Source organism: Petromyzon marinus, chromosome 37, assembly GCF_048934315.1.
Source record: "Petromyzon marinus isolate PM22_M1 ecotype Great Lakes invasive population chromosome 37, UKy_Petmar_22M1.pri1.0, whole genome shotgun sequence".
Classification (NCBI taxonomy): Eukaryota; Metazoa; Chordata; class Hyperoartia; order Petromyzontiformes; family Petromyzontidae; genus Petromyzon; species Petromyzon marinus.
In genome coordinates, this window is record NC_133703.1 from 2,187,110 (window position 1) to 2,206,390 (window position 19,281).

The window sequence follows — 19,281 nt, forward strand, 5'->3', positions numbered from 1 at the left end:
GACAGTGTGGCCATGTAGCCTTAATGAGAGAGACTGACTCCAGCTTAGCTTGCAAGAACAAAGAAACACAGTGTGGCCATGTGGCCTTAATGAGAGAGACTCACTCCAGCTTAGCTTGCAAGAACTAAGAGACAGTGTGGCCATGTAGCCTTAATGAGAGAGACTGACTCCAGCATAGCTTGCAAGAACTAAGAGACACAGTGTGGCCATGTGGCCTTAATGAGAGAGACTGACTCCAGCTTAGCTTGCAAGAACTAAGAGACACAGTGTGGCCATGTGGCCTTAATGAGAGAGACTGATTCCAGCTTAGCTTGCAAGAACTAAGAGACACAGTGTGGCCATGTGGACTTAATGAGAGAGACTGACTCCAGCTTAGCTTGCAAGAACTAAGAGACACAGTGTGACCATGTGACCTTAATGAGAGAGACTGACTCCAGCTTAGCTTGCAAGAACAAAGAGACACTGTGTGGCCATGTGGCCTTAATGAGACTGACTCAAGCTTAGCTTGCAAGAACTAAGAGACACAGTGTGGCCATGTGGCCTTAATGAGAGAGACTCACTCCAGCTCAGCTTGCAAGAACTAAGAGACACTGTGTGGCCATGTGGCCTTAATGAGAGAGACTCACTCCAGCTTAGCTTGCAAGAACTAAGAGACTCAGTGTGGCCATGTGGCCTTAATGAGAGAGACTGACTCCAACTTAGCTTGCAAGAACTAAGAGACACTGTGTGGCCATGTGGCCTTAATGAGAGAGACTCACTCCAGCTTAGCTTGCAAGAACTAAGAGACACAGTGTGGCCATGTGGCCTTAATGAGAGACTCACTCCAGCTTAGCTTGCAAGAACTAAGAGACAGTGTGGCCATGTAGCCTTAATGAGAGAGACTGACTCCAGCTTAGCTTGCAAGAACTAAGAGACACAGTGTGACCATGTGACCTTAATGAGAGAGACTGACTCCAGCTTAGCTTGCAAGAACTAAGAGACACTGTGTGGCCATGTAGCCTTAATGAGAGAGACTGACTCAAGCTTAGCTTGCAAGAACTAAGAGACACAGTGTGGCCATGTGGCCTTAATGAGAGAGACTCACTCCAGCTTAGCTTGCAAGAACTAAGAGACACTGTGTGGCCATGTGGCCTTAATGAGAGAGACTCACTCCAGCTTAGCTTGCAAGAACTAAGAGACTCAGTGTGGCCATGTGGCCTTAATGAGAGAGACTGACTCCAACTTAGCTTGCAAGAACTAAGAGACACTGTGTGGCCATGTGGCCTTAATGAGAGAGACTCACTCCAGCTTAGCTTGCAAGAACTAAGAGACACAGTGTGGCCATGTGGCCTTAATGAGAGACTCACTCCAGCTTAGCTTGCAAGAACTAAGAGACAGTGTGGCCATGTAGCCTTAATGAGAGAGACTGACTCCAGCTTAGCTTGCAAGAACTAAGAGACACAGTGTGGCCATGTGGCCTTAATGAGAAAGACTGACTCCAGCTTAGCTTGCAAGAACTAAGAGACACTGTGTGGCCATGTGGCCTTAATGAGAGAGACTGCCTCCAGCTTAGCTTGCAAGAACTAAGAGACAGTGTGGATATGTGGCCTTAATGAGAGAGACTCACTCCAGCTTAGCTTGCAAGAACTAAGAGACACAGTGTGGCCATGTGGCCTTAATGAGAGAGACTGCCTCCAGCTTAGCTTGCAAGAACTAAGAGACAGTGTGGCCATGTGGCCTTAATGAGAGAGATTGACTCCAGCTTAGCTTGCAAGAATTAAGAGACACAGTGTGCCCATGTGACCTTAATGAGAGAGACTGACTCCAGCTTACCTTGCAAGAACTAAGAGACACTGTGTGGCCATGTGGCCTTAATGAGAGAGACTCACTCCAGCTTAGCTTGCAAGAACTAAGCGACACAGTGTGGCCATGTGGCCTTAATGAGAGAGACTGATTCCAGCTAAGCTTGCAAGAACTAAGAGACAGTGTGGCCATGTGGCCTTAATGAGAGAGACTGACTCCAGCTTAGCTTGCAAGAACTAAGAGACAGTGTGGCCATGTAGCCTTAATGAGAGAGACTGACTCCAGCTTAGCTTGCAAGAACTAAGAGACACAGTGTGGCCATGTGGCCTTAATGAGAGAGACTGCCTCCAGCTTAGCTTGCAAGAACTAAGAGACACAGTGTGGCCATGTGGCCTTAATGAGAGAGACTGATTCCAGCTTAACTTGCAAGAACGAAGCGACACAGTGTGGCCATGTGGCCTTAATGAGAGAGACTGACTCAAGCTTAGCTTGCAAGAACTAAGAGACACAGTATGGCCATGTGGCCTTAATGAGAGAGACTCACTCCAGCTTAGCTTGCAAGAACTAAGAGACACAGTGTGGCCATGTGGCCTTAATGAGAGACTCACTCCAGCTTAGCTTGCAAGAACTAAGAGACAGTGTGGCCATGTAGCCTTAATGAGAGAGACTGACTCCAGCTTAGCTTGCAAGAACTAAGAGACACAGTGTGGCCATGTGGCCTTAATGAGAGAGACTGCCTCCAGCTTAGCTTGCAAGAACTAAGAGACAGTGTGGCCATGTGGCCTTAATGAGAGAGACTGACTCCAGCTTAGCTTGCAAGAATTAAGAGACACAGTGTGCCCATGTGACCTTAATGAGAGAGACTCACTCCAGCTTAGCTTGCAAGAACTAAAAGACAGTGTGGCCATGTAGCCTTAATGAGAGAGACTGACTCCAGCTTAGCTTGCAAGAACTAAGAGACACAGTGTGGCCATGTGGCCTTAATGAGAGAGACTGCCTCCAGCTTAGCTTGCAAGAACTAAGAGACAGTGTGGCCATGTGGCCTTAATGAGAGAGATTGACTCCAGCTTAGCTTGCAAGAATTAAGAGACACAGTGTGCCCATGTGACCTTAATGAGAGAGACTGACTCCAGCTTACCTTGCAAGAACTAAGAGACACTGTGTGGCCATGTGGCCTTAATGAGATAGACTCACTCCAGCTTAGCTTGCAAGAACTAAGCGACACAGTGTGGCCATGTGGCCTTAATGAGAGAGACTGATTCCAGCTTAGCTTGCAAGAACTAAGAGACAGTGTGGCCATGTGGCCTTAATGAGAGAGACTGACTCCAGCTTAGCTTGCAAGAACTAAGAGACAGTGTGGCCATGTAGCCTTAATGAGAGAGACTGACTCCAGCTTAGCTTGCAAGAACTAAGAGACACAGTGTGGCCATGTGGCCTTAATGAGAGAGACTGCCTCCAGCTTAGCTTGCAAGAACTAAGAGACACAGTGTGGCCATGTGGTCTTAATGAGAGAGACTCACTCCAGCTTAGCTTGCAAGAACTAAGAGACACAGTGTGGCCATGTGGCCTTAATGAGAGACTCACTCCAGCTTAGCTTGCAAGAACTAAGAGACAGTGTGGCCATGTAGCCTTAATGAGAGAGACTGACTCCAGCTTAGGTTGCAAGAACTTAGAGACACAGTGTGGCCATGTGGCCTTAATGAGAGAGACTGACTCCAGCTTAGCTTGCAAGAACTAAGAGACACAGTGTGGCCATGTGGCCTTAATGAGAGAGACTGATTCCAGCTTAGCTTGCAAGAACTAAGAGACACAGTGTGGCCATGTGGCCTTAATGAGAGAGACTGACTCCAGCTTAGCTTGCAAGAACTAAGAGACACAGTGTGGCCATGTGGCCTTAATGAGAGAATCACTCCAGCTTAGCTTGCAAGAACTAAGAGACAGTGTGGCCATGTAGCCTTAATGAGAGAGACTGACTCCAGCTTAGCTTGCAAGAACTAAGAGACACAGTGTGGCCATGTGGCCCTAATGAGAGAGACTGACTCCAGCTTAGCTTGCAAGAACTAAGAGACACAGTGTGGCCATGTGGCCTTAATGAGAGAGACTGATTCCAGCTTAACTTGCAAGAACTAAGCGACACAGTGTGGCCATGTGACCTTAATGAGAGAGACTGACTCCAGCTTACCTTGCAAGAACTAAGAGACACTGTGTGGCCATGTGGCCTTAATGAGAGAGACTGACTCCAGCTTAGCTTGCAAGAACTAAGAGACAGTGTGGCCATGTAGCCTTAATGAGAGAGACTGACTCCAGCTTAGCTTGCAAGAACTAAGAGACACAGTGTGGCCATGTGGCCTTAATGAGAGAGACTGCCTCCAGCTTAGCTTGCAAGAACTAAGAGACACAGTGTGGCCATGTGGCCTTAATGAGAGAGACTGATTCCAGCTTAACTTGCAAGAACTAAGCGACACAGTGTGGCCATGTGGCCTTAATGAGAGACTCACTCCAGCTTAGCTTGCAAGAACTAAGAGACAGTGTGGCCATGTAGCCTTAATGAGAGAGACTGACTCCAGCTTAGGTTGCAAGAACTTAGAGACACAGTGTGGCCATGTGGCCTTAATGAGAGAGACTGACTCCAGCTTAGCTTGCAAGAACTAAGAGACACAGTGTGGCCATGTGGCCTTAATGAGAGAGACTGATTCCAGCTTAGCTTGCAAGAACTAAGAGACACAGTGTGGCCATGTGGCCTTAATGAGAGAGACTGACTCCAGCTTAGCTTGCAAGAACTAAGAGACACAGTGTGGCCATGTGGCCTTAATGAGAGACTCACTCCAGCTTAGCTTGCAAGAACTAAGAGACAGTGTGGCCATGTAGCCTTAATGAGAGAGACTGACTCCAGCTTAGCTTGCAAGAACTAAGAGACACAGTGTGGCCATGTGGCCTTAATGAGAGAGACTGACTCCAGCTTAGCTTGCAAGAACTAAGAGACACAGTGTGGCCATGTGGCCTTAATGAGAGAGACTGATTCCAGCTTAACTTGCAAGAACTAAGCGACACAGTGTGGCCATGTGACCTTAATGAGAGAGACTGACTCCAGCTTACCTTGCAAGAACTAAGAGACACTGTGTGGCCATGTGGCCTTAATGAGAGAGACTGACTCAAGCTTAGCTTGCAAGAACTAAGAGACACAGTGTGGCCATGTGGCCTTAATGAGAGAGACTCACTCCAGCTTAGCTTGCAAGAACTAAGAGACACAGTGTGGCCATGTGGCCTTAATGAGAGAGACTCAATCCAGCTTAGCTTGCAAGAACTAAGAGACACAGTGTGGCCATGTGGCCTTAATGAGAGAGACTGACTCCAGCTTAGCTTGCAAGAACTAAGAGACACAGTGTGACCATGTGACCTTAATGAGAGAGACTGATTCCAGCTTAGCTTGCAAGAACTAAGAGACACAGTGTGGCCATGTGGCCTTAATGAGAGAGACTGACTCCAGCTTAGCTTGCAAGAACTAAGAGACACAGTGTGGCCATGTGGCCTTAATGAGAGACTCACTCCAGCTTAGCTTGCAAGAACTAAGAGACAGTGTGGCCATGTAGCCTTAATGAGAGAGACTGACTCCAGCTTAGATTGCAAGAACTAAGAGACACAGTGTGGCCATGTGGCCTTAATGAGAGAGACTGACTCCAGCTTAGCTTGCAAGAACTAAGAGACACAGTGTGGCCATGTGGCCTTAATGAGAGAGACTGATTCCAGCTTAACTTGCAAGAACTAAGCGACACAGTGTGGCCATGTGACCTTAATGATAGAGACTGACTCCAGCTTACCTTGCAAGAACTAAGAGACACTGTGTGGCCATGTGGCCTTAATGAGAGAGACTGACTCCAGCTTAGCTTGCAAGAACTAAGAGACAGTGTGGCCATGTAGCCTTAATGAGAGAGACTGACTCCAGCTTAGCTTGCAAGAACTAAGAGACACAGTGTGGCCATGTGGCCTTAATGAGAGAGACTGCCTCCAGCTTAGCTTGCAAGAACTAAGAGACACAGTGTGGCCATGTGGCCTTAATGAGAGAGACTGATTCCAGCTTAACTTGCAAGAACTAAGCGACACAGTGTGGCCATGTGGCCTTAATGAGAGAGACTGACTCAAGCTTAGCTTGCAAGAACTAAGAGACACAGTGTGGCCATGTGGCCTTAATGAGAGAGACTCACTCCAGCTTAGCTTGCAAGAACTAAGAGACACAGTGTGGCCATGTGGCCTTAATGAGAGACTCACTCCAGCTTAGCTTGCAAGAACTAAGAGACAGTGTGGCCATGTAGCCTTAATGAGAGAGACTGACTCCAGCTTAGGTTGCAAGAACTTAGAGACACAGTGTGGCCATGTGGCCTTAATGAGAGAGACTGACTCCAGCTTAGCTTGCAAGAACTAAGAGACACAGTGTGGCCATGTGGCCTTAATGAGAGAGACTGATTCCAGCTTAGCTTGCAAGAACTAAGAGACACAGTGTGGCCATGTGGCCTTAATGAGAGAGACTGACTCCAGCTTAGCTTGCAAGAACTAAGAGACACAGTGTGGCCATGTTGCCTTAATGAGAGACTCACTCCAGCTTAGCTTGCAAGAACTAAGAGACAGTGTGGCCATGTAGCCTTAATGAGAGAGACTGACTCCAGCTTAGCTTGCAAGAACTAAGAGACACAGTGTGGCCATGTGGCCTTAATGAGAGAGACTGACTCCAGCTTAGCTTGCAAGAACTAAGAGACACAGTGTGGCCATGTGGCCTTAATGAGAGAGACTGATTCCAGCTTAACTTGCAAGAACTAAGCGACACAGTGTGGCCATGTGACCTTAATGAGAGAGACTGACTCCAGCTTACCTTGCAAGAACTAAGAGACACTGTGTGGCCATGTGGCCTTAATGAGAGAGACTGACTCAAGCTTAGCTTGCAAGAACTAAGAGACACAGTGTGGCCATGTGGCCTTAATGAGAGAGACTCACTCCAGCTTAGCTTGCAAGAACTAAGAGACACAGTGTGGCCATATGGCCTTAATGAGAGAGACTGAATCCAGCTTAGCTTGCAAGAACTAAGAGACACAGTGTGGCCATGTGGCCTTAATGAGAGAGACTGACTCCAGCTTAGCTTGCAAGAACTAAGAGACACAGTGTGACCATGTGACCTTAATGAGAGAGACTGACTCCAGCTTAGTTTGCAAGAACTAAGAGAAACTGTGTGGCCATGTGGCCTTAATGAGAGAGACTGACTCAAGCTTAGCTTGCAAGAACTAAGAGACACAGTGTGGCCATGTGGCCTTAATGAGAGAGACTCACTCCAGCTTAGCTTGCAAGAACTAAGAGACACTGTGTGGCCATGTGGCCTTAATGAGAAAGACTCACTCCAGCTTAGCTTGCAAGAACTAAGAGACACAGTGTGGCCATGTGGCCTTAATGAGAGACTCACTCCAGCTTAGCTTGCAAGAACTAAGAGACAGTGTGGCCATGTAGCCTTAATGAGAGAGACTGACTCCAGCTTAGCTTGCAAGAACTAAGAGATACAGTGTGGCCATGTTGCCTTAATGAGAGAGACTGCCTCCAGCTTAGCTTGCAAGAACTAAGAGACAGTGTGGCCATGTGGCCTTAATGAGAGAGACTGACTCCAGCTTAGCTTGCAAGAATTAAGAGACACAGTGTGCCCATGTGACCTTAATGAGAGAGACTCACTCCAGCTTAGCTTGCAAGAACTAAGAGACAGTGTGGCCATGTAGCCTTAATGAGAGAGACTGACTCCAGCTTAGCTTGCAAGAACTAAGAGACACAGTGTGGCCATGTGGCCTTAATGAGAGAGACTCACTCCAGCTTAGCTTGCAAGAACTAAGAGACACTGTGTGGCCATGTGGCCTTAATGAGAGAGACTCACTCCAGCTTAGCTTGCAAGAACTAAGAGACACAGTGTGGCCATGTGGCCTTAATGAGAGAGACTGCCTCCAGCTTAGCTTGCAAGAACTAAGAGACACAGTGTGGCCATGTGGCCTTAATGAGAGAGACTCACTCCAGCTTAACTTGCAAGAACTAAGCGACACAGTGTGGCCATGTGGCCTTAATGAGAGAGACTGACTCAAGCTTAGCTTGCAAGAACTAAGAGACACAGTGTGGCCATGTGGCCTTAATGAGAGAGACTCACTCCAGCTTAGCTTGCAAGAACTAAGAGACACAGTGTGGCCATGTGGCCTTAATGAGAGACTCACTCCAGCTTAGCTTGCAAGAACTAAGAGACAGTGTGGCCATGTAGCCTTAATGAGAGAGACTGACTCCAGCTTAGGTTGCAAGAACTTAGAGACACAGTGTGGCCATGTGGCCTTAATGAGAGAGACTGACTCCAGCTTAGCTTGCAAGAACTAAGAGACACAGTGTGGCCATGTGGCCTTAATGAGAGAGACTGATTCCAGCTTAGCTTGCAAGAACTAAGAGACACAGTGTGGCCATGTGGCCTTAATGAGAGAGACTGACTCCAGCTTAGCTTGCAAGAACTAAGAGACACAGTGTGGCCGTGTTGCCTTAATGAGAGACTCACTCCAGCTTAGCTTGCAAGAACTAAGAGACAGTGTGGCCATGTAGCCTTAATGAGAGAGACTGACTCCAGCTTAGCTTGCAAGAACTAAGAGACACAGTGTGGCCATGTGGCCTTAATGAGAGAGACTGACTCCAGCTTAGCTTGCAAGAACTAAGAGACACAGTGTCGCCATGTGGCCTTAATGAGAGAGACTGATTCCAGCTTAACTTGCAAGAACTAAGCGACACAGTGTGGCCATGTGACCTTAATGAGAGAGACTGACTCCAGCTTACCTTGCAAGAACTAAGAGACACTGTGTGGCCATGTGGCCTTAATGAGAGAGAATGACTCAAGCTTAGCTTGCAAGAACTAAGAGACACAGTGTGGCCATGTGGCCTTAATGAGAGAGACTCACTCCAGCTTAGCTTGCAAGAACTAAGAGACACAGTGTGGCCATATGGCCTTAATGAGAGAGACTGAATCCAGCTTAGCTTGCAAGAACTAAGAGACACAGTGTGGCCATGTGGCCTTAATGAGAGAGACTGACTCCAGCTTAGCTTGCAAGAACTAAGAGACACAGTGTGACCATGTGACCTTAATGAGAGAGACTGACTCCAGCTTAGTTTGCAAGAACTAAGAGAAACTGTGTGGCCATGTGGCCTTAATGAGAGAGACTGACACAAGCTTAGCTTGCAAGAACTAAGAGACACAGTGTGGCCATGTGGCCTTAATGAGAGAGACTCACTCCAGCTTAGCTTGCAAGAACTAAGAGACACTGTGTGGCCATGTGGCCTTAATGAGAGAGACTCACTCCAGCTTAGCTTGCAAGAACTAAGAGACACAGTGTGGCCATGTGGCCTTAATGAGAGACTCACTCCAGCTTAGCTTGCAAGAACTAAGAGACAGTGTGGCCATGTAGCCTTAATGAGAGAGACTGACTCCAGCTTAGCTTGCAAGAACTAAGAGACACAGTGTGGCCATGTGGCCTTAATGAGAGAGACTGCCTCCAGCTTTGCTTGCAAGAACTAAGAGACAGTGTGGCCATGTGGCCTTAATGAGAGAGACTGACTCCAGCTTAGCTTGCAAGAATTAAGAGACACAGTGTGCCCATGTGACCTTAATGAGAGAGACTCACTCCAGCTTAGCTTGCAAGAACTAAGAGACAGTGTGGCCATGTAGCCTTAATGAGAGAGACTGACTCCAGCTTAGCTTGCAAGAACTAAGAGACACAGTGTGGCCATGTGGCCTTAATGAGAGAGACTGCCTCCAGCTTAGCTTGCAAGAACTAAGAGACAGTGTGGCCATGTGGCCTTAATGAGAGAGATTGACTCCAGCTTAGCTTGCAAGAATTAAGAGACACAGTGTGCCCATGTGACCTTAATGAGAGAGACTGACTCCAGCTTACCTTGCAAGAACTAAGAGACACTGTGTGGCCATGTGGCCTTAATGAGAGAGACTCACTCCAGCTTAGCTTGCAAGAACTAAGCGACACAGTGTGGCCATGTGGCCTTAATGAGAGAGACTGCCTCCAGCTTAGCTTGCAAGAACTAAGAGACAGTGTGGCCATGTGGCCTTAATGAGAGAGACTGACTCCAGCTTAGCTTGCAAGAATTAAGAGACAGAGTGTGCCCATGTGACCTTAATGAGAGAGACTCACTCCAGCTTAGCTTGCAAGAACTAAGAGACACAGTGTGGCCATGTGGCCTTAATGAGAGAGACTGCCTCCAGCTTAGCTTGCAAGAACTAAGAGACAGTGTGGCCATGTGGCCTTAATGAGAGAGACTGACTCCAGCTTAGCTTGCAAGAATTAAGAGACACAGTGTGCCCATGTGACCTTAATGAGAGAGACTCACTCCAGCTTAGCTTGCAAGAACTAAAAGACAGTGTGGCCATGTAGCCTTAATGAGAGAGACTGACTCCAGCTTAGCTTGCAAGAACTAAGAGACACAGTGTGGCCATGTGGCCTTAATGAGAGAGACTGCCTCCAGCTTAGCTTGCAAGAACTAAGAGACAGTGTGGCCATGTGGCCTTAATGAGAGAGATTGACTCCAGCTTAGCTTGCAAGAATTAAGAGACACAGTGTGCCCATGTGACCTTAATGAGAGAGACTGACTCCAGCTTACCTTGCAAGAACTAAGAGACACTGTGTGGCCATGTGGCCTTAATGAGATAGACTCACTCCAGCTTAGCTTGCAAGAACTAAGCGACACAGTGTGGCCATGTGGCCTTAATGAGAGAGACTGATTCCAGCTTAGCTTGCAAGAACTAAGAGACAGTGTGGCCATGTGGCCTTAATGAGAGAGACTGACTCCAGCTTAGCTTGCAAGAACTAAGAGACAGTGTGGCCATGTAGCCTTAATGAGAGAGACTGACTCCAGCTTAGCTTGCAAGAACTAAGAGACACTGTGTGGCCATGTGGCCTTAATGAGAAAGACTCACTCCAGCTTAGCTTGCAAGAACTAAGAGACACAGTGTGGCCATGTGGCCTTAATGAGAGACTCACTCCAGCTTAGCTTGCAAGAACTAAGAGACAGTGTGGCCATGTAGCCTTAATGAGAGAGACTGACTCCAGCTTAGCTTGCAAGAACTAAGAGATACAGTGTGGCCATGTTGCCTTAATGAGAGAGACTGCCTCCAGCTTAGCTTGCAAGAACTAAGAGACAGTGTGGCCATGTGGCCTTAATGAGAGAGACTGACTCCAGCTTAGCTTGCAAGAATTAAGAGACACAGTGTGCCCATGTGACCTTAATGAGAGAGACTCACTCCAGCTTAGCTTGCAAGAACTAAGAGACAGTGTGGCCATGTAGCCTTAATGAGAGAGACTGACTCCAGCTTAGCTTGCAAGAACTAAGAGACACAGTGTGGCCATGTGGCCTTAATGAGAGAGACTCACTCCAGCTTAGCTTGCAAGAACTAAGAGACACTGTGTGGCCATGTGGCCTTAATGAGAGAGACTCACTCCAGCTTAGCTTGCAAGAACTAAGAGACACAGTGTGGCCATGTGGCCTTAATGAGAGAGACTGCCTCCAGCTTAGCTTGCAAGAACTAAGAGACACAGTGTGGCCATGTGGCCTTAATGAGAGAGACTCACTCCAGCTTAACTTGCAAGAACTAAGCGACACAGTGTGGCCATGTGGCCTTAATGAGAGAGACTGACTCAAGCTTAGCTTGCAAGAACTAAGAGACACAGTGTGGCCATGTGGCCTTAATGAGAGAGACTCACTCCAGCTTAGCTTGCAAGAACTAAGAGACACAGTGTGGCCATGTGGCCTTAATGAGAGACTCACTCCAGCTTAGCTTGCAAGAACTAAGAGACAGTGTGGCCATGTAGCCTTAATGAGAGAGACTGACTCCAGCTTAGGTTGCAAGAACTTAGAGACACAGTGTGGCCATGTGGCCTTAATGAGAGAGACTGACTCCAGCTTAGCTTGCAAGAACTAAGAGACACAGTGTGGCCATGTGGCCTTAATGAGAGAGACTGATTCCAGCTTAGCTTGCAAGAACTAAGAGACACAGTGTGGCCATGTGGCCTTAATGAGAGAGACTGACTCCAGCTTAGCTTGCAAGAACTAAGAGACACAGTGTGGCCGTGTTGCCTTAATGAGAGACTCACTCCAGCTTAGCTTGCAAGAACTAAGAGACAGTGTGGCCATGTAGCCTTAATGAGAGAGACTGACTCCAGCTTAGCTTGCAAGAACTAAGAGACACAGTGTGGCCATGTGGCCTTAATGAGAGAGACTGACTCCAGCTTAGCTTGCAAGAACTAAGAGACACAGTGTCGCCATGTGGCCTTAATGAGAGAGACTGATTCCAGCTTAACTTGCAAGAACTAAGCGACACAGTGTGGCCATGTGACCTTAATGAGAGAGACTGACTCCAGCTTACCTTGCAAGAACTAAGAGACACTGTGTGGCCATGTGGCCTTAATGAGAGAGAATGACTCAAGCTTAGCTTGCAAGAACTAAGAGACACAGTGTGGCCATGTGGCCTTAATGAGAGAGACTCACTCCAGCTTAGCTTGCAAGAACTAAGAGACACAGTGTGGCCATATGGCCTTAATGAGAGAGACTGAATCCAGCTTAGCTTGCAAGAACTAAGAGACACAGTGTGGCCATGTGGCCTTAATGAGAGAGACTGACTCCAGCTTAGCTTGCAAGAACTAAGAGACACAGTGTGACCATGTGACCTTAATGAGAGAGACTGACTCCAGCTTAGTTTGCAAGAACTAAGAGAAACTGTGTGGCCATGTGGCCTTAATGAGAGAGACTGACACAAGCTTAGCTTGCAAGAACTAAGAGACACAGTGTGGCCATGTGGCCTTAATGAGAGAGACTCACTCCAGCTTAGCTTGCAAGAACTAAGAGACACTGTGTGGCCATGTGGCCTTAATGAGAGAGACTCACTCCAGCTTAGCTTGCAAGAACTAAGAGACACAGTGTGGCCATGTGGCCTTAATGAGAGACTCACTCCAGCTTAGCTTGCAAGAACTAAGAGACAGTGTGGCCATGTAGCCTTAATGAGAGAGACTGACTCCAGCTTAGCTTGCAAGAACTAAGAGACACAGTGTGGCCATGTGGCCTTAATGAGAGAGACTGCCTCCAGCTTTGCTTGCAAGAACTAAGAGACAGTGTGGCCATGTGGCCTTAATGAGAGAGACTGACTCCAGCTTAGCTTGCAAGAATTAAGAGACACAGTGTGCCCATGTGACCTTAATGAGAGAGACTCACTCCAGCTTAGCTTGCAAGAACTAAGAGACAGTGTGGCCATGTAGCCTTAATGAGAGAGACTGACTCCAGCTTAGCTTGCAAGAACTAAGAGACACAGTGTGGCCATGTGGCCTTAATGAGAGAGACTGCCTCCAGCTTAGCTTGCAAGAACTAAGAGACAGTGTGGCCATGTGGCCTTAATGAGAGAGATTGACTCCAGCTTAGCTTGCAAGAATTAAGAGACACAGTGTGCCCATGTGACCTTAATGAGAGAGACTGACTCCAGCTTACCTTGCAAGAACTAAGAGACACTGTGTGGCCATGTGGCCTTAATGAGAGAGACTCACTCCAGCTTAGCTTGCAAGAACTAAGCGACACAGTGTGGCCATGTGGCCTTAATGAGAGAGACTGCCTCCAGCTTAGCTTGCAAGAACTAAGAGACAGTGTGGCCATGTGGCCTTAATGAGAGAGACTGACTCCAGCTTAGCTTGCAAGAATTAAGAGACAGAGTGTGCCCATGTGACCTTAATGAGAGAGACTCACTCCAGCTTAGCTTGCAAGAACTAAGAGACACAGTGTGGCCATGTGGCCTTAATGAGAGAGACTGCCTCCAGCTTAGCTTGCAAGAACTAAGAGACAGTGTGGCCATGTGGCCTTAATGAGAGAGACTGACTCCAGCTTAGCTTGCAAGAATTAAGAGACACAGTGTGCCCATGTGACCTTAATGAGAGAGACTCACTCCAGCTTAGCTTGCAAGAACTAAAAGACAGTGTGGCCATGTAGCCTTAATGAGAGAGACTGACTCCAGCTTAGCTTGCAAGAACTAAGAGACACAGTGTGGCCATGTGGCCTTAATGAGAGAGACTGCCTCCAGCTTAGCTTGCAAGAACTAAGAGACAGTGTGGCCATGTGGCCTTAATGAGAGAGATTGACTCCAGCTTAGCTTGCAAGAATTAAGAGACACAGTGTGCCCATGTGACCTTAATGAGAGAGACTGACTCCAGCTTACCTTGCAAGAACTAAGAGACACTGTGTGGCCATGTGGCCTTAATGAGATAGACTCACTCCAGCTTAGCTTGCAAGAACTAAGCGACACAGTGTGGCCATGTGGCCTTAATGAGAGAGACTGATTCCAGCTTAGCTTGCAAGAACTAAGAGACAGTGTGGCCATGTGGCCTTAATGAGAGAGACTGACTCCAGCTTAGCTTGCAAGAACTAAGAGACAGTGTGGCCATGTAGCCTTAATGAGAGAGACTGACTCCAGCTTAGCTTGCAAGAACTAAGAGACACAGTGTGGCCATGTGGCCTTAATGAGAGAGACTGCCTCCAGCTTAGCTTGCAAGAACTAAGAGACACAGTGTGGCCATGTGGCCTTAATGAGAGAGACTGATTCCAGCTTAACTTGCAAGAACTAAGCGACACAGTGTGGCCATGTGGCCTTAATGAGAGAGACTGACTCAAGCTTAGCTTGCAAGAACTAAGAGACACAGTGTGGCCATGTGGTCTTAATGAGAGAGACTCACTCCAGCTTAGCTTGCAAGAACTAAGAGACACAGTGTGGCCATGTGGCCTTAATGAGAGACTCACTCCAGCTTAGCTTGCAAGAACTAAGAGACAGTGTGGCCATGTAGCCTTAATGAGAGAGACTGACTCCAGCTTAGGTTGCAAGAACTTAGAGACACAGTGTGGCCATGTGGCCTTAATGAGAGAGACTGACTCCAGCTTAGCTTGCAAGAACTAAGAGACACAGTGTGGCCATGTGGCCTTAATGAGAGAGACTGATTCCAGCTTAGCTTGCAAGAACTAAGAGACACAGTGTGGCCATGTGGCCTTAATGAGAGAGACTGACTCCAGCTTAGCTTGCAAGAACTAAGAGACACAGTGTGGCCATGTGGCCTTAATGAGAGACTCACTCCAGCTTAGCTTGCAAGAACTAAGAGACAGTGTGGCCATGTAGCCTTAATGAGAGAGACTGACTCCAGCTTAGCTTGCAAGAACTAAGAGACACAGTGTGGCCATGTGGCCTTAATGAGAGAGACTGACTCCAGCTTAGCTTGCAAGAACTAAGAGACACAGTGTGGCCATGTGGCCTTAATGAGAGAGACTGATTCCAGCTTAACTTGCAAGAACTAAGCGACACAGTGTGGCCATGTGACCTTAATGAGAGAGACTGACTCCAGCTTACCTTGCAAGAACTAAGAGACACTGTGTGGCCATGTGGCCTTAATGAGAGAGACTGACTCCAGCTTAGCTTGCAAGAACTAAGAGACAGTGTGGCCATGTAGCCTTAATGAGAGAGACTGACTCCAGCTTAGCTTGCAAGAACTAAGAGACACAGTGTGGCCATGTGGCCTTAATGAGAGAGACTGCCTCCAGCTTAGCTTGCAAGAACTAAGAGACACAGTGTGGCCATGTGGCCTTAATGAGAGAGACTGATTCCAGCTTAACTTGCAAGAACTAAGCGACACAGTGTGGCCATGTGGCCTTAATGAGAGAGACTGACTCAAGCTTAGCTTGCAAGAACTAAGAGACACAGTGTGGCCATGTGGCCTTAATGAGAGAGACTCACTCCAGCTTAGCCTGCAAGAACTAAGAGACACAGTGTGGCCATGTGGCCTTAATGAGAGACTCACTCCAGCTTAGCTTGCAAGAACTAAGAGACAGTGTGGCCATGTAGCCTTAATGAGAGAGACTGACTCCAGCTTAGGTTGCAAGAACTTAGAGACACAGTGTGGCCATGTGGCCTTAATGAGAGAGACTGACTCCAGCTTAGCTTGCAAGAACTAAGAGACACAGTGTGGCCATGTGGCCTTAATGAGAGAGACTGATTCCAGCTTAGCTTGCAAGAACTAAGAGACACAGTGTGGCCATGTGGCCTTAATGAGAGAGACTGACTCCAGCTTAGCTTGCAAGAACTAAGAGACACAGTGTGGCCATGTGGCCTTAATGAGAGACTCACTCCAGCTTAGCTTGCAAGAACTAAGAGACAGTGTGGCCATGTAGCCTTAATGAGAGAGACTGACTCCAGCTTAGCTTGCAAGAACTAAGAGACACAGTGTGGCCATGTGGCCTTAATGAGAGAGACTGACTCCAGCTTAGCTTGCAAGAACTAAGAGACACAGTGTGGCCATGTGGCCTTAATGAGAGAGACTGATTCCAGCTTAACTTGCAAGAACTAAGCGACACAGTGTGGCCATGTGACCTTAATGAGAGAGACTGACTCCAGCTTACCTTGCAAGAACTAAGAGACACTGTGTGGCCATGTGGCCTTAATGAGAGAGACTGACTCAAGCTTAGCTTGCAAGAACTAAGAGACACAGTGTGGCCATGTGGCCTTAATGAGAGAGACTCACTCCAGCTTAGCTTGCAAGAACTAAGAGACACAGTGTGGCCATGTGGCCTTAATGAGAGAGACTCAATCCAGCTTAGCTTGCAAGAACTAAGAGACACAGTGTGGCCATGTGGCCTTAATGAGAGAGACTGACTCCAGCTTAGCTTGCAAGAACTAAGAGACACAGTGTGACCATGTGACCTTAATGAGAGAGACTGATTCCAGCTTAGCTTGCAAGAACTAAGAGACACAGTGTGGCCATGTGGCCTTAATGAGAGAGACTGACTCCAGCTTAGCTTGCAAGAACTAAGAGACACAGTGTGGCCATGTGGCCTTAATGAGAGACTCACTCCAGCTTAGCTTGCAAGAACTAAGAGACAGTGTGGCCATGTAGCCTTAATGAGAGAGACTGACTCCAGCTTAGATTGCAAGAACTAAGAGACACAGTGTGGCCATGTGGCCTTAATGAGAGAGACTGACTCCAGCTTAGCTTGCAAGAACTAAGAGACACAGTGTGGCCATGTGGCCTTAATGAGAGAGACTGATTCCAGCTTAACTTGCAAGAACTAAGCGACACAGTGTGGCCATGTGACCTTAATGAGAGAGACTGACTCCAGCTTACCTTGCAAGAACTAAGAGACACTGTGTGGCCATGTGGCCTTAATGAGAGAGACTGACTCCAGCTTAGCTTGCAAGAACTAAGAGACAGTGTGGCCATGTAGCCTTAATGAGAGAGACTGACTCCAGCTTAGCTTGCAAGAACTAAGAGACACAGTGTGGCCATGTGGCCTTAATGAGAGAGACTGCCTCCAGCTTAGCTTGCAAGAACTAAGAGACACAGTGTGGTCATGTGGCCTTAATGAGAGAGACTGATTCCAGCTTAACTTGCAAGAACTAAGCGACACAGTGTGGCCATGTGGCCTTAATGAGAGAGACTGACTCAAGCTTAGCTTGCAAGAACTAAGAGACACAGTGTGGCCATGTGGCCTTAATGAGAGAGACTCACTCCAGCTTAGCTTGCAAGAACTAAGAGACACAGTGTGGCCATGTGGCCTTAATGAGAGACTCACTCCAGCTTAGCTTGCAAGAACTAAGAGACAGTGTGGCCATGTAGCCTTAATGAGAGAGACTGACTCCAGCTTAGGTTGCAAGAACTTAGAGACACAGTGTGGCCATGTGGCCTTAATGAGAGAGACTGACTCCAGCTTAGCTTGCAAGAACTAAGAGACACAGTGTGGCCATGTGGCCTTAATGAGAGAGACTGATTCCAGCTTAGCTTGCAAGAACTAAGAGACACAGTGTGGCCATGTGGCCTTAATGAGAGAGACTGACTCCAGCTTAGCTTGCAAGAACTAAGAGACACAGTGTGGCCATGTTGCCTTAATGAGAGACTCACTCCAGCTTAGCTTGCAAGAACTAAGAGACAGTGTGGCCATGTAGCCTTAATGAGAGAGACTGACTCCAGCTTAGCTTGCAAGAACTAAGAGACACAGTGTGGCCATGTGGCCTTAATGAGAGAGACTGACTCCAGCTTAGCTTGCAAGAACTAAGAGACACAGTGTGGCCATGTGGCCTTAATGAGAGAGACTGATTCCAGCTTAACTTGCAAGAACTAAGCGACACAGTGTGGCCATGTGACCTTAATGAGAGAGACTGACTCCAGCTTACCTTGCAAGAACTAAGAGACACTGTGTGGCCATGTGGCCTTAATGAGAGAGACTGACTCAAGCTTAGCTTGCAAGAACTAAGAGACACAGTGTGGCCATGTGGCCTTAATGAGAGAGACTCACTCCAGCTTAGCTTGCAAGAACTAAGAGACACAGTGTGGCCATATGGCCTTAATGAGAGAGACTGAATCCAGCTTAGCTTGCAAGAACTAAGAGACACAGTGTGGCCATGTGGCCTTAATGAGAGAGACTGACTCCAGCTTAGCTTGCAAGAACTAAGAGACACAGTGTGGCCATGTGGCCTTAATGAGAGAGACTGATTCCAGCTTAACTTGCAAGAACTAAGCGACACAGTGTGGCCATGTGGCCTTAATGAGAGAGACTGACTCAAGCTTAGCTTGCAAGAACTAAGAGACACAGTGTGGCCATGTGGCCTTAATGAGAGAGACTCACTCCAGCTTAGCTTGCAAGAACTAAGAGACACAGTGTGGCCATGTGGCCTTAATGAGAGACTCACTCCAGCTTAGCTTGCAAGAACTAAGAGACAGTGTGGCCATGTAGCCTTAATGAGAGAGACTGACTCCAGCTTAGGTTGCAAGAACTTAGAGACACAGTGTGGCCATGTGGCCTTAATGAGAGAGACTGACTCCAGCTTAGCTTGCAAGAACTAAGAGACACAGTGTGGCCATGTGGCCTTAATGAGAGAGACTGATTCCAGCTTAGCTTGCAAGAACTAAGAGACACAGTGTGGCCATGTGGCCTTAATGAGAGAGACTGACTCCAGCTTAGCTTGCAAGAACTAAGAGACACAGTGTGGCCATGTTGCCTTAATGAGAGACTCACTCCAGCTTAGCTTGCAAGAACTAAGAGACAGTGTGGCCATGTAGCCTTAATGAGAGAGACTGACTCCAGCTTAGCTTGCAAGAACTAAGAGACACAGTGTGGCCATGTGGCCTTAATGAGAGAGACTGACTCCAGCTTAGCTTGCAAGAACTAAGAGACACAGTGTGGCCATGTGGCCTTAATGAGAGAGACTGATTCCAGCTTAACTTGCAAGAACTAAGCGACACAGTGTGGCCATGTGACCTTAATGAGAGAGACTGACTCCAGCTTACCTTGCAAGAACTAAGAGACACTGTGTGGCCATGTGGCCTTAATGAGAGAGACTGACTCAAGCTTAGCTTGCAAGAACTAAGAGACACAGTGTGGCCATGTGGCCTTAATGAGAGAGACTCACTCCAGCTTAGCTTGCAAGAACTA